Source organism: Chlamydotis macqueenii, chromosome 1 (genome assembly GCF_036417535.1).
Source record: "Chlamydotis macqueenii isolate bChlMac1 chromosome 1, bChlMac1.mat, whole genome shotgun sequence".
In the NCBI taxonomy this organism is placed as follows: domain Eukaryota; kingdom Metazoa; phylum Chordata; class Aves; order Otidiformes; family Otididae; genus Chlamydotis; species Chlamydotis macqueenii.
The window spans coordinates 173,105,357-173,130,084 of NC_141556.1; the positions used below are offsets into that span (position 1 = coordinate 173,105,357).

Here is a 24,728-nt window from a genome sequence, read left to right on the forward strand (position 1 = left end):
TTACATTTTGTTTTCTTCACTTTTAAAATAAAATTATTGCACACTTTGCTATTGTCAGAGCAAATATTTTGAGATTCTCAGAGCAGATAAACTACATAGTTTGTATTTGTCTTTTGTCTTTACTACTGAATAGTCTTGAAGAAGATCTTACATGTTCTTACTCAGTCCACCAAAGATTTAATATTGTAAAATAAACTAATGTTAGTTTTTCTAATTAGCAAATAAAATTTTTTTTTTTTCTGTAACATGTAGAATTTCAGGGGGTTTTAATCCTTCACACAAAGTGCATTATCACATTTGAGCAGAAAACTATATTTTTCAATTAGAACACTGTACACAGAAAATTCTAATCATTTATTGTTCTTGATGTATGTCAAAGTATACTTTTGATATTAACTAGTCTATTATTTTTTTTTTATTTGAGAATGATTAAAGACTACCAAGGAGAAATGTCTTGGTTGAAAAAGTTAGATTTTTTATTGTGTTTATCTTAAATCGTGTAATTGCTTTTGATAGTTAAACATATGTACAAAGTCTACTCTTTTCTAAAAATCCAAAATTCCATCTCTAACAGTATATTTACTTTTAATTAACACTTTATATTCTTTTCTAACAAATGTAGCATCTATAAAACTGAGAGATCTGGTGATCTGTTCCTCTTTCCTTAAACCAAATGATACACAGGACACTAAAAGCCAGCTTGAACACATTAGTCCCAGTTCGAGAGCCAGACTGTCATATGTCATGAAATGAGATAAACTGCAGGCATCAGAGACATGTGATGAAGTAGCCATTCATGGAATGACTATCAAATTAGCCTGAATCTTTTAATCTTCATAGAGATAGGAGCTATTTTTACTAAATATTAGAGTGCAGAGAGTTGTATCTCCTTAAGGCCCTGTTTTCTGAAACCTGTGAAGATCTAGCATGATGAAGGATCTTTGTTGTTGGACTCTGAATCAATCAGTCTTCTACTGGATCTACTGCACATGTCCTTTGAATTTCATACATCAGAAGAGACTAAAAGGCTTTCAAATACATGTTTTATTATGATGCAAGAAGAAGGAAGATTACTCTAATTGAATAAAATCTAGTCTGATATATAGGAAAGACACACCTTTCCCATTCATCTTGCTTTTCACTCAGGATCTCAGGCAGTTATCAGTACTAGAACAACTTCTCTGGTTACATCACAAAGTTTCCTCCTTTCCACCACCGTGGCTTGAGTCTGCTTCCTAATATAGACTTGGTTCTCATCAAGAGTTTCCCAGGGTCTTCTCCTGGCTGCAGTCTCACCTGTCTGCCCACTAGAGGCATCTTCCCATTGTGCGTAATTAGCTGCTCAGAGGAAAGGAGAACCCGATGAACAAAAGGTTCCCATCCCACCTCTGAAAAAAAAGGTTAGAGTTTGGTTCGTAAAAAGACTTCTGATTTTGACTATGTTGTGGTTTAGACATAGACACCACACAGTTGCTCCCTCACCCTCCCCCCGTCCCCAGCAGGACTGGGGAGAGACGTGGGAAAAAAGGAATACTCATGGGTTGAGATGAAGGCAGTTTACTAGAATAGCAAAGGAAAATGACAGTCATAACAAAATATAGAGATACTAAAATATATAAAATGAACGATGCACAATTTCTTACCACTTGACGTCCCAATTACCAATACAGCCCATCCTGAGCAGTGATCATGGAAAAGAAACTGAATAGCAGGCAAAGGAATGGGAGAGAGAGATACCGTCGCCGGCCAACCCCCACTTATATACTGAGCATGATGTTTATGGGTCAGAATACTCTCTTTGGCCAGTTTGAGTCAACTATTCTGGCTAAATCCCTCCCAACTTTCTGCACCTTCATATTAGTGAAACCTGGGAAGCTGCAAAGTGTCCTTGGCCTCTTTAGCAACAACTCGTAACATCAGTGTGTTTATCAACATTCTTCACATACCAAATCCCATACTAAATCCAGAACACGCTGGCTACCAAGAGGAAAATTATCTCCATCCCAGCCAAAACCATGATAGGCTATAAGTACAAGACTTCTTGTTTCCAGAGCCAATTTAATTATTCTGACACTTAACAGAAAGTGACAGCCCCAAGATAAGTTTATGCAGATTTTAGAAACTGGGGGATTATGTTCTCTATGCAATCACTCCAAATAAGTAAGTGTTTCTGAGGCTGAATAGGATGTAGTCAATAAGACTAAATAATATAAAACTGTACGTTTAGAGAGATGTTTGCCTCTCTGCCCTTCTCTGCAGGTTAGCAATATGATAAAGCTTGTGCTTATATAGTGATGCAATTAAGATCTTGATCCTAAATTTAATCAGAGCAGACCTGCTAATATATCAAATTTATGTCCATGTTTGATATGTTAACATACACTAAGCCTATCTACACATAGTCAGTTATGGAGTCTAAGCTAGGAGCTGCAATCTAATAGCTGAAAGGTGTCAAGAAACAGCTTCTTAAATTACTTTCCATTCTGAAAGGCTTTGTGAGTAATTCTAGTTAATTCAAACAAAAAAAAAAAGAAAGAAAGAAAGAAAGAAAAAACACAGTAAAACTCACAACCAAAAATTTAACTTTTTTCTTTTTTTTTTTTTTTTAGAACTGACTGGAAGTTTCACCCCATCAATTTTAGTGTTTTAGCTGGGAGTTGTAGCTAACCAAGTGAAAACCAGCTTCCTAAAAGACACTTAGCTGGAAGTCTTTGAACTACAGACCTATTTCAATCCTTTATCCCTGCAGCAGGAAGGGTGGATTTAGTTTCTGATTCCAAGTGGTATCAGTTTACTCGCAGTGCTGTACTTACCTTTCAATTTACACCATAATACATTTTGTTAGGTTGATGGTTCAGGTGGTAAATCTCAAAGGGAAGATTTAGGGCCTTACAGAAATGACTACATAAACATATCTTTAAAGCTGCTTTTTTTCCTTCTGAGGATCCAGACCTTAGAGTTCTCATGTGAAGGCATGTGACTAGACCATCAGACTTTTTTTGGTATCAAAAGACAAGAAGAGGACAATGTAGTAGTGCCTACGTTTTGCACAACAACTATGGAACTGAAGTGATGGATTCAAAACTCCTAATAGCAGAAACTAGGGGATTCAAGAAGGTTAAGGGACACCTTCCATCTCTTCTGTTGCAGCTGGATCATGGTGAAGCCAGGAGGCAAGAGAATGGGATTAAGAGATGAGAAAGTACATGGAATATAGCCATAGCTCAGAAGTTAGTGTATTACTCTAAGAAAGAATAGTTGCAAATTCTTCTCCTGTTAGTTCTTCTTCACTTTTATTAATCAACTGTCTAATATTAAAAAGAATATACATTTCAGGGAGTTGTGCTTTCTGTATCTAATGCATTCCAAACTGAAATAAATTATACATATATACAAAAATACATATATAAATAAATAAATATGTGTGTGTGTGTAATACTTTAGGCTGAGTACAACGCAACTGTGTTCTGAGGAATGGTTGACCACTCCTGGTCTTACTGACCGAGTATTGATCAGTAACCAATTCACATAATGCAGCTGCTCACTTTTAGACCTCACAAAGTAAATTTAGCAATGTGAACCTTTAGGCCTTGAATCACTGCTTCAGCTAGCTTACTTCAAATGCATGTATTTAAGTGGCCTTGATGGAAATAGAATTACAAAGAAATATAAAGACACAGACAATAGGTCAGTGAGACCCAGGATTTTCTCCCAGGTTGCTAGGAAAAGACTACAGGAGCAAACAAACTACTTTCCTGGTTTGCTCTCCCAGCTTACACAAATGAATGGCTTTGGGAATTCTCAAACTTGAGTATGAAGTCAGGCATGACATTTTTTTAATAGTCCCTGTTGGACTTATCTTCCATGAACTCGTCAAGTTCCTTTCTGAACTCATTTAGACATCTGGCCTTCAGAACATCCTGTGGCAGTGCGTTCCATAGTTTAATTATGCATTGTATGAAAAGAATTTCTTTTGAGAAATTGTATGTCTTTTCCCAAAAGGAAATCCCTTCCAAAAGAGGAAATTTCATAGGAAGGAGTAATATCTTTCATTAGATCAATAACCTAGCTGGAAAAAATAAGACTTCTGTGTGTCTGAAGCCCAGTCTTTTTTGTTTGTTTGTTATCTACTTGCCAAATATATTGTCTGGTTTAATTACCTTTTCCATAAACCCTACCCTGCATTTTCACTTAAACTATTGATTACATTTAACAACAATGCAACTGTGACTCCTAGAAAGAGATACTTGAAAATACTTTATTTCTGATGTTTATGTCCTGGGATTTCAACAGATGAATAGAATTTTGTCTCCTATTCCCTGGAGACTCCTGACTTTAAATCAGCTTCATCAACTGTCATTAGTTATATAAAGTTAAATAAAATATATATTTCAAATAGCACTTTTTTATTAATAAGATGCATTTAATTTTCATTCTTCTTTGTAGTTTTACCAATTGAGGTCTATTTTTTTGTCTTGATCCTGGGCCTCTGTTGTCTCTTAGAAAACAATTCCCATTGCAACATTATCAGCAAAGGCCACATGGTGTTTCATAACCAACCTGGCTCCACAGCTATTCATTCACTTGTAAGTGGACTAGATTTAGCCCTGATCTTTGAAAAGGTATAAGAAGTGTAATCAAATCCATTGTGTAAACATCAGATGTTTAATCCGGTTCTGCATATTCTGGCCAGAAGGTTTTGCTAATAAGGAAACCTTGCTTAGTGACTAAAACTGGAAAGCACAGATCAGAAAACCAACAGCAGCACAGTTCAGCCACACAGTCCATTATCTACTAAAGCAAAGGATTTTTAATGAGATTTCCTTGACATTGGTGTTCTTCTATCACAGCCAGGACTACTAATGTACCAATCAGGCTGAAGCAATGTTGCTGCCAGCATTCTTCCTTAAAGAATGCATTTTTTTTCTTGTTATGCCCTGTTAAGTATTTAACAGGTTTGCTTTGTACACAAATCCTTACAACACAGTTTAGTTTTTAATAAGAAATAAATCAGCCTTCAGATATCAAACATGGTTCATTTCAATGAACATGCATTTTTTTTCTTCCAAATGTCAATATTAATGGGGATAGAGGTGAATGGGCGGCTCTTCCTTTTTTTTTGCCCGATAGGAAAAAGCTCTTAGCTACAGAGTAATACAACATAACACCTTACTTTCTCCAAGTTATAATCCTCTCAGCCCAGGCAATTAGCGTAGCTGGCACAGATGAATGCAGCACATAGAATGCTGCTTATATAAACCAAATTTTGGTTGTTGTGTGGCAATTAGGAGTTCTGGCCTGTTTAATTTATTTAGTTATCATCTACAGAAATTTAGCTTTTGTATTATTACTTGCTAGTTCTGAAATGGAACACAGAGACTATTGTGCTGGGCACCTAACAATGAGAACTCATGCAGAACTGTCTTAAGGAAAAGAAATATTTTAATTTCGTGTAATAACGTAACTCTAGATATGGCATAAATTCTATACTGAAGTCTGTTTTAACCGAGTTTATGACAAAATTTCCACTTAATTAGGTGAGTTCAATTTGATCTCAAGAGTATTATAGAGGTAGCATGGTCTGATGGTTAAAGAATTACAGTAGTACTGGATGTTACCAAATCCTGTTCTGGTATCCCTTCATGCTAGGATCTTTGGCAAATACTGAGACTCATTAAAAGAGTTATGTAGAGTTTAGGTGCCTAATCTACATTAAATATGTAGCAAATAAAATGCAGTCTTAGAAACAATAACAGAGACTTTCTTCTTCCCATGTAGGTGCCATAGAGTACAAAGGCAAAACCAAAACCAAAATAAAACAACCCCAAAAACCAACAGTGTGGACTTGTTCTCTTCTTTTGCTCCCCTTCCAGTAACTCTTCATCTCTTTGCTGCATAGTTTACCTACCTTACTGAAAGAAGTGAAAATGACTCTAGCACAGTGGTAAATTCATTTTTTATAGAAGCAAGAAAAATTAATTTTGAACATTAGGAGAAGATGAGGACATTAAAGTCATGGCTGCATCTTATCAGGAAGGCTCTTACCTTGTTTTACTTCTAGACTTGTGTGTTGTATAACAGCAAGCCCCAAAGAGTAAAAGCTCAAGAAGATCACAAAGGCCTTGAAAATACAGGAGCAAGACAATATCTAAAGTCAGAAAGGCATAAATACAGACAACATATGATCATAAAAGAATGAAACTTTAAGAGCTGAGTAGACCTCACTTTAGAGTATAACAGGGAAAACAAAAAACTATGGGTGTAACATATGTAATGAATCTCTCATATGATGAAACACGAAGGAGATAATATATATGCATTGTAGTCTGCCACAGTTTCTACCAACTCAGGAGAAAAGGAAGAAGAGATAAATTGCTGAAGTATTGTTTATCTCAGGTAAGGCCACTATGCCTGATCTATATCACTGCTTACCTGCAGCAGGTCTTTGCTCCACTTCAGGAGAAAGTACTGCTCTCTTAATTGCTGTTTGTTATGTCTTACCTAAACAACAGACATGAGCAAGGGTCAGTGCTAAAACATATGCTTTTACCTAGTTTTATTTAATAGTAGCTTGTGCCTAAATTCTTGCCTCTGAAGTGAATAGTATGTATTTCTCTTACACCTTTACTCCTCTCACTAGACTGACAAATAGTGTTTAGGTTGTTGAGATACTTTTTAGATGGCCTGCATTTTCCTGAAATCCTCAGCTCCCAAATTTAGTATCTGACTATAACATTTCCATCCCAGAATTAGATTTGAAGAAAGTATTCTGAGTAATGCCAGCATTTAAGTAAGTTCCCTCTTAGGCGGCTAGATTTCTAACTTTGGGTAGCAGACAGCTTTCCTCCCTTAGAAGATTCATTTATTTTCCACTTTCTTCTGGGAATAGGCATTAAAGCCCTTTCTTTGGAAGGGTGGGTGGCTATACCCTCCTCTCATTTTTTTTTCTAGCAACCAGTGGTTAGGACATTTACTTGGAAAGATTGAATTCTTTGCTTCAGTGAGTCTTACTTTATGCATAGCAGAGCAAATTGCACAAGCAGGAATAAGAAATGCCTGCCTCAGAAATACTTGTAGCCTGTTATTTATTGTGTTCACTTGGGACGTGGTCTTACATCCCATCATGTAAAGGAGAGACCTAGACCTAGGTTACCATGTTGGGAAAGTGTCCCAAACTTATATAGGGAAGAAGAGTATTTGGGAATGACCTACCCCTAGTGTTTTCTTGGAGGTGAAAGTCATAACTCTGAGCATGTCAGTTCAGATTTGATGCATGAGTTCATGAACAGAGCTGAAGTGTAACCATGAAGTTGAGCACTCAGATTTGTCAGGACATAGCTGCTGCTGAAAATGCCTAGAAGCAGGCACATACAGGGTTACATTGATAAATATCAGTGTGTTTATCAACTAAATAAAAGGGGACCAGCCCTTCAATCTAAGAACAAATAGTTCTTGTTAACATGCATCCAGTCTACTAGCTGCTAGGTCTCTCCGCAAGAGAAATCTGTTTGGAACAAACTAAACCAGACACAAGGTAGAATCAAAGAATTAAGTATTGTGGGTGATCAGGGTCCTGTGTGGAATCTTATTTCCTATGCCCCTTTTTTTTTTCATAATGTAACTGTGGACACACCATGCTGACCTTAGAGAGTTATGACTGTGGAACAAATGTATTTGATTTAGCTATCTATCTCCATTCTTACACAATGTCAAATACTCAGACACTAGTGTGATGGTAATCAGATCAGCTGTGGCAAAGAAGAAAACACAATAATTCTGTGGTTAAGACAGCTGACCACCAACATTGTGGGCAAGCTGTCTGTCAACTTATGGGCAGATATCTCTTCACAGCTGTTTATAATGGGCCATTCATGGAGGCAGTTTTGTTTTCCAAAATGCTTATTCACTCTGAAGTCAATGGGAGATGCTCTTTGAACATTTAGGATGGGATTTTGTGATGCTATAATTCACCTCCACTAACTTAAGGTGTCTAATTTCAATCCATTTAGGTGTCTAAGCTAAAGCAGACTTAATTTACTCCATTAAATTCTAAGTGCTCTGACAATCAGGTCCATGATATCTCCATTCAGGCAGTCAAAAAAGATCATATCCCCTGGTCTCAATCTTTGCCTGTTAGAGTTGCTTATTTGTAAAATGAAGAGAGTAACACCCCTCCATTCCACTGGGGAAAGCTGAAAAGTACTACTTGTGTCTCTCAACTTTTAAGTGCCTTCCTGTGTCACCTTAACATTCTTCTGACATAGTGTCGTGTGTCGTAACAGCGATAAAATGTAGCTTTTGCTACTGTAACCAGAATCTTGGAGTCAAACTTCTGCTGCTTGATGTCTGTCTCCTAGAGATTTGTTTGTGATTTAAAACATGAGACATATATTTGACATGAGACATGAGAAATGAATTTGATAGACGGACCACTCGGTGGATAAGGAGTTGGCTGGATGGCCACACTCAGAGAGTGGTGGTCAATGGCTCAGTGTCCAAGTGGAGACTGGTGACGAGTGGAGTTCCTCAGGGGTTGGTTTTGGGCCCACCCCTGGTTTTAACATCTTTGTCGGCAACATGGACAGTGGGATAGAGTGCACCCTCAGCAAGTTTGCTGACAACACCAAGCTGTGTGGTGCTGTCAACACACTGGAGGGAAGGGATGCCATCCAGAGGGACCTTGACAGGCTGGAGAGGTGGGCCCGTGAGAACCTCATGAAGTTCAACCAGGCCAAGTGTAAGGTCCTGCACATGGGTCAGGGCAATCCCAGGCACAAATATAGGCTGGGTGGAGAATGGATTGCGAGCAGCCCTGAGAAGAGGAGCTTGGGTGTGCTGGAGGATTAGAAGCTCAACATGAGCTGGCAGTGTGCCCTTGCAGCCCAGAAAGCCAACTGCATCCTGGGCTGCATCAAGAAGAGTGTGGTCAGCAGGTCGAGGGAGGTGATTCTCCCCCTCTACTCTGCCCTGGTGAGACCCCACCTGGAGTACTGTGTCCAGTTCTGGAGCCCCCAACATAAGAAGGACATGGACCAGTTGGAGAGGGTCCAGAGGAGGGCCACAAAGATGATAAGAGGGCTGGAGCACCTTTCCTATGAGGACAAGCTGAGTGAGTTGGCATTGTTCAACGTAGAAAAGAGAAAGCTCTGGGGAGACCTGATAGCGGTCTTCTAGTACCTCAAGGGGGCCTACAGAAAAGACAAGGAGAAACTCTTCAGCAGGGTCTGTTGTGATAGGACGAGGGGGTAAGGTTTTAAAATAGAGGGAGACAGATTCAGAGTAGACATCAGGAAAACATTTTTTTTTTTACAATGAGAGGCATAGAACACTGGAACAGGTTGCCCAGAGAGGCGGTTGATGCCCCATCCCTGGAAACGTTCAAGGCCAGGTTGGATGGGGCTCTGAGCAACCTGATCTAGTTGTAGATGTCCCTGCTCCTTGCAAGGGGGGTGGTGGGGGGGTTGGACTAGATGACCTTGAAGGTCTCTTCCAACCCTAACCATTCTACGATTCTATGATTCTAAACTACCTACAGTTCATCTCATAACCCTGAAGTAAAAAGAAGATGAGAAAGAAATAAAAAATTTTGGAGACTTATCGCAGACTTGAATCTTTACTTCATGTATATATCTCCCCAGAGAACACTTGCTGGATTTTTTGAACCTGTCATGAGCTGCTATAAACTTCTGCTCATCATGACATTTTAAAAAAATATTTTTTCAGACCTTACAGGTAAAGCTTTGATTGTTCTTTTTGTTTCAAGTGTTTGTTTCTGCATTTTGGCTTAAAGTTTTTTAATTACCTGAAGGAATAACCTTACTCTGACATAATACCAGTTCCATATGGTTTTGATCTGTTCATGTGTATGCCTCAATCTCCTCTCTTTTTGTGGTAATGTGTGCTGAAATGCACTACTGACATTGTTAAGGGGAATCCATTATTTGAGGTTGTATCTTTTTCATATTTTGAGAGTGTGGGGAATATTAAGAGGCTACATATTCAATGTAGCAGCAATAATGGCCCTGCTGAATATGATAATATTTTGTGATTGTTACATGTTAGACAGGTACTTGAACACAGGCGACCTATTCATACCAAGAAGCCCCCATATCTATTATAATGCTACAGCTTTTCACACTCCCCCTGCTGAGTTTCTAATGCAAACTATCACAGTGTGTGGTCCCCACTACTGTAAACATGAATTCCTTTCTCATTGTGACTTTATATCTTCTACACTGATTATAATGATTCTCTGTCAGCTCAAAGCTGTCAACATGCTCCTGAAAGGACTGCTAGTGGAAACAAGGAAAAAAAAAAAAAGGAAAAAGAAAAGGTCTCAGATAGCTAAACAAAATAAAGGGTGACCAGAATCAGAAAAAGTTCAAGTGTCTTTTATTATGTAGCTTCATGTAAACAAATGTATATTTGTACATGCTGCTTCCTCTCCCTTTCTCTTCTTTTAAAAAGTAATCTGAATAATTTAACAGAGAGTAGTCTTTTCTCCTCCACTTATATTTTAGAGACATAAAGATGTGTACATCACACAGTCCATCTATTTCATCACTTTCTGTCCTTGCCAACATCAGTTTGCATTCATTATATTCACTCAGCCCAGTGTAATGTCAGAAGTGAAGCAGTTCTGCTTCCTTCTTTTAGAAAACTTATCCATAGTATCGCTTAATTGTACGTATCATTTAATAATGACAAAGTACTGATGAGAACGCCACATCTTTTTTCACAGAAAAGGACACTTTATTACAAGAAAAAAAAAATCATAATGTCACTAAAGTTACTATGTATCTCCTTCATTAGCCACAGCAGGAAGCAATTCTGCATGTGGTAGTTTAAATCTTCTTCAGTGATTTGACAGCTTCCAACTGAGTAAAAAGTCCACATGTTTAGATAGATTTAGAGGACTTGGAGCACAGCATTCAACTTCAAGAACTTGGAGTTGTGGCACAAGCACGTGATCTCACATGCCTTTCACGTAAAACCCATCATATTGTTGAGTTGTGCTATAACCATGTTTCATGAGAAAGAAGTAATCATGCTGCTTTTTAGGAGACAGAGGCAGTGTTGGCATTACCTAAAAATACAAGGAATTTCAGGGAATCCAAGCATGAGGAATATTTTTCTCAAAAATGTTAAATTCTCTACCAAAGTTAAGGAGAAAATGTAAGCTATGATAGTGTTTCTACTACAAACCTGCATCATGTAGCTATGAAAAGTTCTTAATCTACTGGTCACCCAGGACCAACCTTGGCCATTTTCTAACATGTCCCATGCTTCAGAATAAGAAGTAGAGGAGGTAAAGAAACAGTTATGTTTCTCCAGTAACAGTTAATATCTACTTTCATTAATTACAGCAAGGAGAAGAAGCGGACAGCTTATCCACTATTAACTGAAATAAGCAAGTGATCAATATGACTGTTAATTGCACAAATAACAACAAATACCATGGATGCCCTCCCATAAGTTACCAAATGAAGAGAAATTTTGTACTACTGCTTTCTTCACACCATACTCATAGGCAAAGCAAGCATAGAGCTGATGTTCAGTAGACTAAATTTAATGGTGCTCAGTGATAATCAGAGCCTTCAGAAACAATACTAAATAGTAATGTCAAGTACTACTATATTTTCAGATTTATGTGAAACTATTGAAATGCTATTTGTTATCATTTTGGTGCAAGGTTCATCTAGTTGTTTATGCAGTATGTCGATACTGATGACACATAGTAAAGTGCTTATAGTGGAGGCCCAGTGGCCAGTACATCTAACATCTCCAGTGCCAGCAACAAGTGAGTTATGCCAAGTGTTAGTGGCAGCATGCCAAGTCATCCAGTACACAGTTCATCTCTGCTACGCTACCTTGCTTTGTACTATTGTGGAGTTTTTAAAAATCACTTATGTTTCTCCTGGATATTTTTTTTTTCCTTTACCTAACACAGTATGCAAGAAAAACAGAGGCAGGTAAAAGTATTTTCAAAGGCTCTTTCTCAATGAGGAAAAGATACATCTAGTAAAGATACCACTCTAGAGTCATTAGATGCTGTTATATGTGATTGGTGCTGTGTCATTTAGCAAAGTGTTGCTCAGTGGGCGCAGCAGCTGGTATATATGATTTTCTATACCACCTGCAAAAATATCCCATACCATATAATCAACCACCTGGATAAAAAAGAAGGGTAGTAAACCACTGTTTATTATGTAGTAGCACCCATATTTTTCCTAAACTTGTGAGTAAATAAGCAGACTTTGATAGTACAAACATGTGTACACGATAAGGTTTGTTAAAGCTTTTCTGTTCAATAAAGCATATACTGCCTGCTGTTCAGATAGTATTGAACAGATTTGCTTTATTTCTAATGGAGGTGTTTGGGCAATTTTCTGGCACAAATGAAGTAAAATTATGTACTTAAAATGTTCATTTAAAAAAAAAAAAAGCATTCAACCAGCCACCACCATTTTCCTGTAACATTGGAAACTACAAAACATACAAACACAACCTCAGTGATAAATTTGTATCATTAGTACTGTCAGGATTACTCATTTGCTTAGAAAGATCCTGACCAGTGGCAACATTTCAAACAACTGTTTTAACAACTTCTGATTAACAAACTGCCCTCTAACATTCACAAGAGGCAACTTGGATTATCATTGCTCAGCCAGCTCCCTCTCCACAGTCCCCAATGCTATTACACTCCTTGTGGCCATTGTGATTCAGTTCCATGAAGCTATAGCAGTTTAGTCCTGCTAGAAAATCTGGCACTTGATCTTCATCATCAAATCCAACATATCTTTTCACTGTCTAAGTAATAGTACTCTTCATGTGCACATCCACTTCTTCAGTGTATTCTATCAGGATTTAACAGGTGCAGGAAAATGATGAAATTGGAGCTGTCTCTTTTGCCCTGATTAATTTCACTTCTATTTCAGCAAATGTAGTACTACCTAATCTTTAAAGCAGTAGAAGAAATCTAAAATTTCATACATAACAGCAACCGACATAAGTAAATGTTGCAGTCTAATAAATGGACAGACTAATCAGTTAGAGCAGAGAAAGAATATCCTAAAAGGCTATGGATTACTATGGATTCTGTAATATTTTGGCATTGTGGTTAAGTTCTTAAATTAATCCGTAATTTATTTCTACAAGCAGAACCTAGGTTAGACCTGCATTAACCAGATCTACACAAAATCAGAATGGAAAAATTAAAGGTTTTATATGAAAAATTAAAATATTTTCTTGAGTAATATCTTTCAGTTCAAGCATTGTGTGGACTTCTTTATGTATCTGAGTTTTCTAGAAGCAATCTTTCTGATTTGAAAGACATCTAGTCTGATGATGTGAGGGTTTTATGCATCTACATTAAACAACTGATTCATTAGGAATCAAAATTTTAGTCATACATTACTGTCCAGATGAGGCTAAGGGGCCCACATTAGAAATATTTAGGTGATGACAAACCTAATGCTGCTGCAAACATTTGCAAGTATCTTGTTGCTTTTGTTTACAATTTTATGCCCAAGTTCTCAGCATCCTTTACAAATGATGTTTTGGAGGCAATACCATTAACTAAGCCAACAAAATAATTAAATATCTTTGTAAATAGACTAATCTTCGCCTCACTTTTGCCTCTGTGATTGTTACATTTGGTTTTCATTTTCAAAAATTGTTTTGCTGTTATAATAAATAAATGACTTTAAATAGAAGAACTAAATGACAAAGTGTAGAAGGATATGGAGTCTTTCACCTTCAGGTTGCTAATTCATATCTGACTGAGTAATAAGTAACTCAGATTTCTTACCAGAGCTGTTGGTTGTTTGAAGTCCTGCCTAAAATAAGCTGTCAGTCTCAGTCATGGTGCTGGTAGATCAGTAAAGTAATCATATGTGACCCTAACTGACAGTTTTGTCCGTAAAGGCAAAGATTCTGAAAAAAAAGAGGAAAAATTATTCTACCAAGATCAGTTTGGTCAGAAGAGACAGAAAAAAAAAAGAAACAAAGTCAGAGGAAAAACAGGAATATAAAAATCATAAACAGAAATGGGGATAAAGCTATTGATGGAGATAAACAACATTTTCAGGACTATTCCTTTAGCAGCATTCCATTAGGACACTATACTTGTATGGCCTACACTTTCATGAATCAAAGACATGCAAAAACACTAAACATAGGATGTCACAGAGAGGAAAAGTATAAAAATACCTATTGCCATCCCATCCTTAGGAATAATAACCTGTTCTTTTACAGCAGTAATGGCTTTGTGTGCCTGATTTGAGAGAGCTTAAAAGATGTGCTTTTCTGAATGCTCTCATTTAGCAGTCAGTGTAGAATGAAGCCCAGATATTCATATATTTAGGAACTTAGAACAAAATCTGTCACAATAGATCAACAAATAGAAAAAGAAAAGAGAAACAAAAAACAAAATCACAAGAAAATAAAATAAAAAAAACCAAAACAAAACAAAAAAAACCCCTGACCAGTAAACCTGGATTGTTACTAGCCTTTATACACTCTCTGTGTAGCAGCAAAGAGAGCTTCATTTTTCAGGGTTATCAGCTCAATATCTTACCCTAGTGAAAAAAAAAAAAATCTCTTTAGGAATTTAAAAAAAGTAAAAATAAAACAAAATGAATAGTCCTAAAACACTAATTAAGTCTGTTTTCCAATTATGTTAATGAAACTACAAAGAAAATGCAAATCTAGACGTCTCCAGAAATTCTAACAGTTGTGGTGTAGCACCATGGCTGGTAGTCCCACATCAACACTTCTGAGTCCCCCAGGAGAATACCATATTAGTGGTTCACAAATGTGCATTAAATTAATCTGTTTGATCAGTGTTTTCTATTTTTTTGGTGAACAGGGATTTATTTTGAACTCTGTTCCATGGGATTCAAAAATTGTGACGTAATGCCACAATGTGAGTCACAGAAGTAAAGTGAGTAAAAATCTGTCACTATTTGTAACACTAATATCATTCTTCAAGCCTCATGCCATCAGCCAGTAAAATTCTCTTCATTTTAAGTAAGAAATAAGTACACTTATAAGTAGTGCTATTTAAGCCCACTAGAAGTCTAAGAGGTCCCACTACAGCAGTATAACAGTCACAAGACTAGTGATGCAGCACTTTAGGAGTGCTTTGCCTGCCTAATCATATTATAAACATATTCATAGTAGTCCCATGGAAGTCCAAGACTGCTTTTGTAGTAGGGTACTTATGCAGTACAAATGAAGCTCACTTTGTCACTAAGGAGAGGCTTTTTAACATTTTCTTTGGCACATGGGACTCCTGTTACTACAAGTTTTCCATTATGTTTCTCTATACACAAACACCGGCCATATACTTTGTCAGATTGACCTTTGTTTGATATTAATTGAGCAACAAAACAGGGAAGAACAAAGGCAAGCATCAGTGAGAAAGCGTGCAAGTATGTATGTCTTTGCACTGTACCAAACACAAGCGAAAAATAAACCGGTAGCAATCTCTGAGTAGAAAAGGAGACATTCTTTTCATGTAAAAGGGAAGAGAGAAAAAATGGATAATTTCTTATGCCTGTTATAAATGCCTCAGTTGAACTCCAGTTGCATTCATTTTAATGTTTGTCTGCAGTTATGTTAAACCTGATTTATCTTTATTCATTTACAGGTTCAAGAGCTCAATTTATCTAAAGAAAAAAGTTTGTTTGGAATAGACAGAAAGAATTGATAGTCTATACATCAGGGCCAAGACTCCTTTTCTGCTCGTGTCACTTCATCCCTTTACCCCTTTAAGTAATGTAAAACTTGAGTTTAAATGGTCTTGGGTCCGGGAGATGTAGGAAGGCTTCACTGGGATACTCAAAAGTAAATCAGGATATTAAATGCTGAAATTCTGTTGATACAGATCTCCTTTAAACAAACAGCTTCCCAAGTACTTTTAAAAAACCCTTTTAATTACTTATTTAAGTACTTGCCATGATGAAAAGGAGGTTCTTAGTTTTTCAAGTGAGATCTCAAAAAGTGTAATTCCTGTTAAATCTACAATGTGATTAAAGCTTCCTTGCTACTTTTTTTTTTTTTTTTGTAGAAGTAGTGGTTAGCCCTTGCATACGTCTCATGACTCCTTTGCTAACTATAGGTTACATACTGTCCATTGATTACTACCCTACATGTTGGTACTGGTTGCATTTACATTTCAGGACTTGGCCTATAAGCCATCTAATGTTTGGATTCTTTTAGATTTTAAAAATATTTTTCATATTTGTAATATATATTTCTAAGTATACCTTATATATGGTATGTGCATATTACTATAAGTAACATATACATGAATATATACATAGCAGTGCATAAGCTAGAATGAACAAAATAACTAATATGAAAACTAATACTACCGTAAGGTATTTCTAAGGGTTATGAATTTCAAAGGTTGGGTATAAACACTTGCTTAAAACCTAAGATCTTTTCAAGTTTCTCAAGTAAGGGATATTCTGGTCGTTCTTTTCTATCTTTTTTGTTTTGCTTCTTTTTTTTTTTTTTGCGAGCCTTCAGAGTAAGTGTTGAATTATGTAAAAGCTGATATTTATTTTTCACATCACAGTGCTAAGGAAGATAACAGAGAGATGGTTCAATTTTAGCTTCTGATTCTGCTTTTAATTTCCCATTCAAGTAATCAAACCTGGGCCACTGGTTTTTAATACATACTCTAGTATGGAAACCACTGTAGTTTCCAAATTCAGTAATTGAAGTGGGAAAATGGACATCTCTTCACATGCCAGTAATTGCAGATTATTCGCAGTACCTCCTACACTGGAGATATAAAAGTCAATGCTTTGTTTTTTTTTTTTTTTTAAATGAGCATGCAATGAGTCCCTTTATGGTGTCTACTACAGAATTACTTTCTAGCAGTACGATGATTTCTTCTTAGGTGTTAGAAATCTGAAGAAGATATAAGAAGGTAGGAGTTAGAATGATGTAGTTTTATGAGTGCTTTTTAAATGGCTTCTCTTACATGCATATATCACAGCAACATGTTTTTTGAAACACTTATTGGTTGTTGTCACATAATGATTCTTTTGAATATGCAGTAATGTGAAGTTATCCTAGTGCGTGGCCTTTCAGTACTTGAAAGTATACTTGTGGGAGTGTCGCATTGCAACTGGATAAAGGTTGAAAGAATCATAGAAGTTACAAAAGGAAAAGGCATATTGTTCACTCCTCCCTTCCCTCACAGACTTTATGTAGACAGTTCAGCTCTGTTTCCTCTCTCCTCCGCACAGATTCTATACTAACATTTTTTCAATTTGAAAAAAAAAAGGATCGCTGAGTTCCCTTATTTTTCCTATATTGCCTTTAAATCCCTCTGAATTAAAGGTCAAAAATATAACTCATGTAATGCATCAGAATTAATGTCCATGCAAGTAAGATCATGGTTCAGTAAGTGGATGCTTAGGGAAAGAGTGTGGGAAAGAAACTACCTATGCAGTGATTTTTTCCTTGATGTACCACCAGAGCTTTTGGAAGTCATTGGTTAGGGACTCCCTGAACTGAAGACAGCAGTGATGCAGAACCATGAATGGTCTAATTCCTGTGATTTTGTCCCGTCTCTTTTTGAACTAGGTCTCCTTTTTTTTGCTTCACATTTATCCAATAGTTCACACTTAGGCACACACACTTGTTAACTAATATTTAACTAAGCTATAGAATCTAGAATATCTCAAGTTGGAAGTGACCCATAAGGATCATTGAGCCCAACTCTCTGCTCCTTTGCTATGCCAGAAGCAGAAGTGTAACTGATCAGAAAGTCAGTTTTATACCATATTTTTAATGAATATGATCTAGGATGATCTAGGACATGCCTGGAAAGCATGAGAAGTAATTGAAGGTGCAAATTCTATTCAGACAGCATTGAAGGACCATTTCAGATGCTGGGAGACAAACCCTGTACTATTTTTGACATACCACCTATAGTATTTACTGAAGTGCTCCCAGAACCTCATTCAGGTTTGCTTTGGAAGGAACTAGTTCATTCATTACAAAAGGGAGAGCCCAATAACAAAGTAACGTGCATGCAATTTAGAAGATAAGGGGTTCTGTATACTGTAATGAAAAAGGGGTCTAAATTATTTGGCTACATAGATGCATCCCATTCTGTGCATCACCACATCCTTCTCAAAGCAGGATAGTAAGAGAATTGTGTGTTACTTGAGGAATATGTACTACATATTTATACAGTAGCATAATGGCATTTTCTATTTTTGTGTGTATTCCTTTTTTATTTTTTTTACATAATTCCTAAAATTCTCTTTGCCTTGCCATCATTCTAAAGAAGCAACAGGTATCTGTTCACAGAGGGTACCGAAATATCTTCCCATCAGTTTGTTTGCACAGTCAAGATTCCATTGCACTTAGCAATGTGCTGTACCACCTGCTCTTTTACTGCCTATTCACTTTTTACTTCTGTTTTAGCAGAGATAGTTCTGGAAAATATTGTTTATTTTGTAAATTTGTTACCTCACTATTACATACTTCTCCATTGTTGACCTTTGTGAAAATCAACTACCTATTTCTACCTTTTAATCGTGTAATCCAATACATGATTACTCCTCTGTCAGTTTAGTTTCTTCAAGAGTCTTTAGTGAGGAGCCATTTCAAAGAGTTTTGGAAATTCAAGTGCATTGTATTGGTTGAAGTATACTTAGACACATGATGATTCACTGGCTCCTGTCATTCTAAAGATTTAGATTATGTGATAAAGACTATCTTCTCCACAGAGGAGCTCCGAGAGAAAATGACAGTATAGGGAGCTCAAATAATACCCTGCTGAGCTGATCTCAGGCCCATTACAGGGGCTATCAGCCCATCAAAGCCCCATCTCCACAAACCCAGAGGAGCACAGGGCATGCAGGACCCAAATTACGGACCTCCAAGGAGGGAATATCTTTTCCGGGCCCATCTCAGGGCTGTCCCAGCAGAGCCATCAGCCTCATGGTCCAGGCATAAAACCCATCAAGATGAGTAATCTGGAAAAGCTCTCCAGGTCACCTTTCAGACTAACTGTTGCTTAGGGGTGGAGCACATTATGGAGTGCAGGGGAAGAGCAGTTTGGGATTATGCAGGATTTATTACAGGAAGCTTAAGGGAGAAATCAAAGGCAGGAAAAAGGAGAGGGCTTAGGTGAGGTGATTTGGGGAGGAATAAATGTGGAAAAATAGAGCTCTAAGGGGACAGAAAGGGTTACTTGTGTGTAAATAGCTTGTTAGTCAGTATACTTGTCTAGCTATGCTCTGCACCTGACAAGTACAATCTGTTTTATGATTTTATTAAATTCATTTCTCTTTCCTGGATTAGAAGGGGCCTCTGTTCTGTGTGCATATGTGTGTATGGGGGTGTGAGTGCAATAACTGCGGTCAGACCACAGATTGGAGGGCTTATGTGTCCGTGATGCAGGGAACTGTATATATGTAGTGCATATCTGTGCTGTGTGTGCACGTGCCTGCTGGGAATACACCACCAGCCTCACTACTGGTTGCATAAGGGAGCACCGAGCAGCAACAGTCTTGCCTCTCTTGTGTTGTTGGATCCAGTATGATATATTTTCCTCTAACAAAATATAGTTAAATACTTTTTTTTTTTTTGGAGCTTTCTAGTGAACAAAAGGAAAAGTAAAAACCAAAAACTTAGTAAATGCTAGATTTTGTCCTGAATCACCATTGTATTTTCATACAGCAGTCATTTAGTCCTCTACAAAATAAATAAAATGTTATCATGTGCAGGCAGTAGCACTGCTATCTTCTTTTCATAATCACAGATGACTACTTAAGGTGCACCACAAATACAATTTTAAGAGCATTTACTAAATGTGTAAGCATAATGAGACTTTGTTTAGCTAAACAGGGTGAATTTCTGTACACATTTATTTGACTATACCTGAATTAATCCTTTCACGGTGCTTCAGTTTCTGCAGTGATGTTAAGACATAGCACTAATTTAAAGAACTAATATTCTGCTGGAATGCTCTAGTTCAGAGTTCTTTACTCGACACATGGGACAATGCTCAGTGCCCATTGTGCTCCACACACCAGATACAGTAACTGTTGGGTCACTGACCGTAAGCTCTTTCCTTCACTGGCTGGGTGGATGCCTATGACAAATTTTAAACTTTCAAAACGTTTCTCTAATATAGCAAGGGACTAGCACAAATGTCCTGGCTAGCCATTATCTTTCTCATTAAAATAATTATTGCATCCAGTGTTGAATGTGAACTATTGTGTGTTATGACTGTGCATTTGTCTACAAAGTCATTGTGCTCTTGGAAGCTATTGTAGCTCATTTCTATAGGAAACCTTTTTATTATCTTGACTGTGAAGGGGAGTGGAGAAGAAGGGAATTCTGCCTTTCCTAAATTCTACATTTATTAAAAATCATTTAAAAGAAAACATTTTAAACACATAAAAGCTTTTACATGCACTTTGCATCCAAAGGAACACATTTTTTTTTTGTCTGCTACTTTAGCAGTATGTATGTGGTGATGGTATTTTAAAACTATAGGTCAGGATCATTTTCAGCCTTAGCGAAGAGACAACCATTTCACAATGTGCTGAGAAAAATATTTTCCTTGTATTTGCTTACATTTCTTAACTACAATCAGGTGTCTATGTATTTAGAAATCTCCAAATTGCATTATTTCCTATAAATGTTAAAATTGACTGGAGATACTTGCTCTAATATCTGCTGGCTCTGACAAAGTCATGTTTATCAGGTGGATTTGCTTATGCATTGTGCTACGTTGGTTAAATTAAATGACCATGGCAATCCCTTGCAGTCCTAAACTGATTATCTGTCTTCTGAAACATATTATTTTTCAATTTTTTGGATGTGAATTAAAATTTTTAAGCTAAACATATGTACATATCCTCCAGTTACAGACAAAGTCAATTCTTTGTACCTAATAACAAAGTCTCAAACTTTTCCTTCCTACAAATCCTGCAAATTCCAACTTGGGCTGTTTTGTATATCAGCTATGGCCTTAAATGTTTCCAGGGATGGGACATCTACCACTTCTCTGGGTAACCTGTTCCAGTAGTTCACCACCCTCATAGTGAATTTTTTTTTCCTTATATCTAGTCTAAATCTACACTTTTTTTTTAGTTTAAAGCCATTACTCTTTGTTCTACCACAACAGGCCCTACTAAAAAAAAAAGTCTGTGCATATCTTTCCTATAAGCCCCCTTCAAGTATTGAAAAGCCACAATAAGGTCTTCCCAGAGCCTTCTGTTCTCCAGGCTGAACAACTCTCTCAGCCTGTCCTCATAGGAGAAGTGTTCCATCCCTCTCGTCATTTTTGTGGCCCTCCTCTGTACCCAGTCCAACAGATCCACGTCTTTCCTGTGCTGGAGGCTCCAGAGCTGGACACAGTACTCCAGATCAGGTCACACCAGAGCAGAATGGAGGGGCAGAATTACATTCCTCAACCTTCTGGCCATGCTTCTTTTGATGCAGCCCAGGATATGGTTGGCTTTCTAGGCTGTGAGCGCACATTGGCAGCTATGTCCAGCTTTCTGTTCACAGTATCCGCAAGCCCTTCTCCTCGAGGCTGCTCTCATTTCCTTCATCCTCCAGCCTGTATTGATAATGGAGATTGCCCCAACCCATCTGCAGGACCTTGCACTTGATCTTTTTGAACGTCATGAGGTTCACATAGGTCTACTTCTCAAGCTTGTCCAGGTCCCTCTGGATTGCATCTCATCTCTCAAACATGTCAACCGCAGCACTCAGTGTGGTGTTGTCTGAAAACTTGCTGAGGATGCACTCAATCTCACTGTCTATGTCACTGATGATGATATTAAATTGTACTGGTCTCAACACAGATCCCTGAAGGACACCACTTGCCACTGATCTCCATCCAGACATTGATCCATTGACCACCTTTGTTTTGGAATGAAGGTGCCTTATTCCTCTGAAGTTTTATTTCTGGGTAGAGGATTGTGAGAGAAAGATTAATGTGAATGTCCAGTTTGGGATTGAATCTAGCAGTATTGATATGACTGTCAGAGAGTAACGCAGCTGGCTAATGATATTTGCATGAATGTCAGAAGGCCACAGGACACCCACTGCCTAATTAACAGAAATAAAGGTTATAATGACATGATCTAGGTTTCACTGCCTACCTTAAAGGTATTTTCTTTTTGCAAGCTCTGTATTTAGACATTTATGATTGAAAAGATCAAAGACATATCAAGATGAAAACCAGGAAATGCTATTTGTACATTTAGGAATGGTGTAGCAATGCATGGGTTTATTAATAAGTATCAATCAAAGACAAAAAATAACAAACTAAGCCCCACAAATGCAATTGTAATGACAATTAGAATCTGGATTTATTTAAAAATATTTTCTCATTTATATAGTGGTATTTCTTCCCAACTTAACTTTGATCACAGGATGCCCAATCACTAGATTAAAAATGTTGAATTTTTAAAAAATTATTTCATATGCAACATGAATAAATGATTTATGTTATACACAATATGTATCTGTACATACAGACAGATTTAACTCTGTAAAATATACTGCAAATTATTTTGTTAGTCAATTCACTGGGATGTGTGATTTTAAAAGGCTTCAGAGATTGGTTGGTCTAGCCTCCTACACTGAGGCAGGCTCAAAAATACTTTTAATGATTTTCTTGTATATTATTTTTAAAAATCAATATAAATCAATTTCAAATTAAATCTGAAATTATGACAGTAAATATTTTATTGCTTAACTGACCAATAAGTTGTCAAAGTAATTTAAACTAGGAAAAAGAAGTACTGCCCCTAGTCTGCTAAGAAGATGGAAGACACTGGCTAAGTACTTTGAAACAGTCTGTAAGAGTATTTAATTAAGTTTTAAGAGCTGTTCCTTCCCTCGAGTGAAGAAAATATTTTCTTCTTTGCAAGTTTCATGAGAAACTGATTGGAAGTTAAAGAGGCAGGAGTGTTCTTTCCTTTTCTGTTCTATGAGGAAAAGAATAAAAAGAACAAGCTGTGTAGGATAACAGGTATTCTATGGTGACTGGAGAAAATAAATCAGCTCCTAAAACATGGATGATACTTTGTTATGCCTAATAAATCAATTAGTTCCCAAGGCAAAATTAATACAATATTTTATTCTTATTTCTTGAGCATATTTAAAAGTTTTACTTAAGCAATAAACCCCATCTAAAATGGCATTTTAAACATGTTTATTTTTATTCAAATTTAGTAGCTGTAATTCATAAGTGAATGAAACTTTCCCCAAACTTCCCAGTATATTAAAAAAAAAGGTTGAAAAATTAGTTAGAAGACTGAATAAATATTTACTGGACAATATAACTGCCTAAATAGCTGTGAATAGGCAAGATATACTTTCCCATTTATCAAACAGAAATAAATAAATTAGCCTAAACCTTCAGTAGGACAACTGTTAAGGACAGTGAGGGTAGGATTTATCTTACCTAAATTAGACATTTAAAAGTCAATGTTTCCTGTAAGGTAAAAAGAGCAACAGGTCCTTCTGGAAGACATTTAATCTATTCTATATCAGAAATTCTCTTTCACTATGCTGAATCTACATGACAGGCTTGTATTTACACAAGTTGTTCTTTTAAATATCTAAGGCGACTGAGAAGATTCTTGCCTACATTTGGTTATTCATATTGAAGGTTTTGAGGCTTGCAGATTTAGACAGAATTAAAAGTCACAAGCAAGTCTAGTTCCTGGCTGAAATCTGAGAGGAGCAGTGAAGTTGCTTTGTATTTGCCCTTCCAGCTATTGAAAAGTAATTTTCAGAGCTCTTCCATCCTCTTGTGGTGGGATAATAAAATGGAATCGTGACTTTTCCTCTCCCTCTTAACATCTATAGTTTAACTCATCCTCAAATGCTGCTTGTGGACAGGTTTTTTTTGGGGGGTTTTGGTGTGTTTTTAAAAATGCTATTACCTGCAGTAGTAAGGACAAATCTTATGACACAGCAGGTGAAAGGAGCTTTTCTTACCACTCCTCAGTGTAACTGATTAACCAGAGCCACAAAAAAGAAAGATTTTCCTCTATTGTAAAACTGTCACCTGAACCAAAATTTGACTATCCTTTGAAGCAAGTTGGCTTTAAAATATATTGTGTAGATGCGAAAGAGCAGACACTAGTAAGAGTTAATTCCTGAAACCTATAGCTCCCACAATATGTCATGCTAACACATATAGCACATTTGCACACTTGAGTGGACACTTTCTGTTGGTTGACAGAATCTAACACACTTTTTTCTTTTTCTGATTCATTGCTAACAGACTGGTTTGTTCATGTGTCTGTGTGCACATCCATAAATCCTCAATTTTTTTTCTCTTCTTCTAAGAAAGTTCTTACTCATTTGATAAAACTTTCAGTATATGTCTTGTCATAACAAACTTTGTAAAAAAAAAAGTCTAATGAAATAAAGACAACTAGTTTTCACTGTTACTTAGTCACAGCTAAAAGGGCAGAAATTAAAAAAAAAATAAAACAAAGTATTTTTAGCAGAAAGACTAAGGATCTTTTTCAAAGGATGGATTTCTAAGATATTTGTTTGCATTACTACTTGATGACTGTCAAGTAGCCTCACTGAAACTATTAAAAACATTCACATTAAGTATGGTGCAAGATCAGATCTAGCCAACTGCTTCTATGTGTATTTGTTCAGTCCAGTGACTGGTTCTCTGTTTGAGTAAAGACCAAGGAAGATTCTTA

The 24,728-nt window shown here is 36.8% G+C and overlaps 1 long non-coding RNA gene across 2 annotated transcripts; it reads right to left on the bottom strand.

Annotated features, from left to right (window-relative positions):
- Positions 1-1,047: 1,047 nt before the first annotated feature.
- LOC147602346 (uncharacterized) lies at positions 1,048-23,790 on the bottom strand. 2 transcript variants are annotated; one of them, XR_015257768.1, is made up of 5 exons: positions 23,651-23,790; positions 13,811-13,935; positions 6,433-6,501; positions 6,046-6,121; positions 1,048-1,388 (listed from the first exon to the last, which is right to left on the bottom strand). It is a non-coding gene; the product is annotated as an uncharacterized LOC147602346 (long non-coding RNA). The 2 variants fall into 2 exon arrangements; XR_015257767.1 differs by lacking the exon at positions 23,651-23,790 and adding an exon at positions 23,465-23,593.
- Between the last annotated feature and the right edge of the window lie 938 nt (positions 23,791-24,728).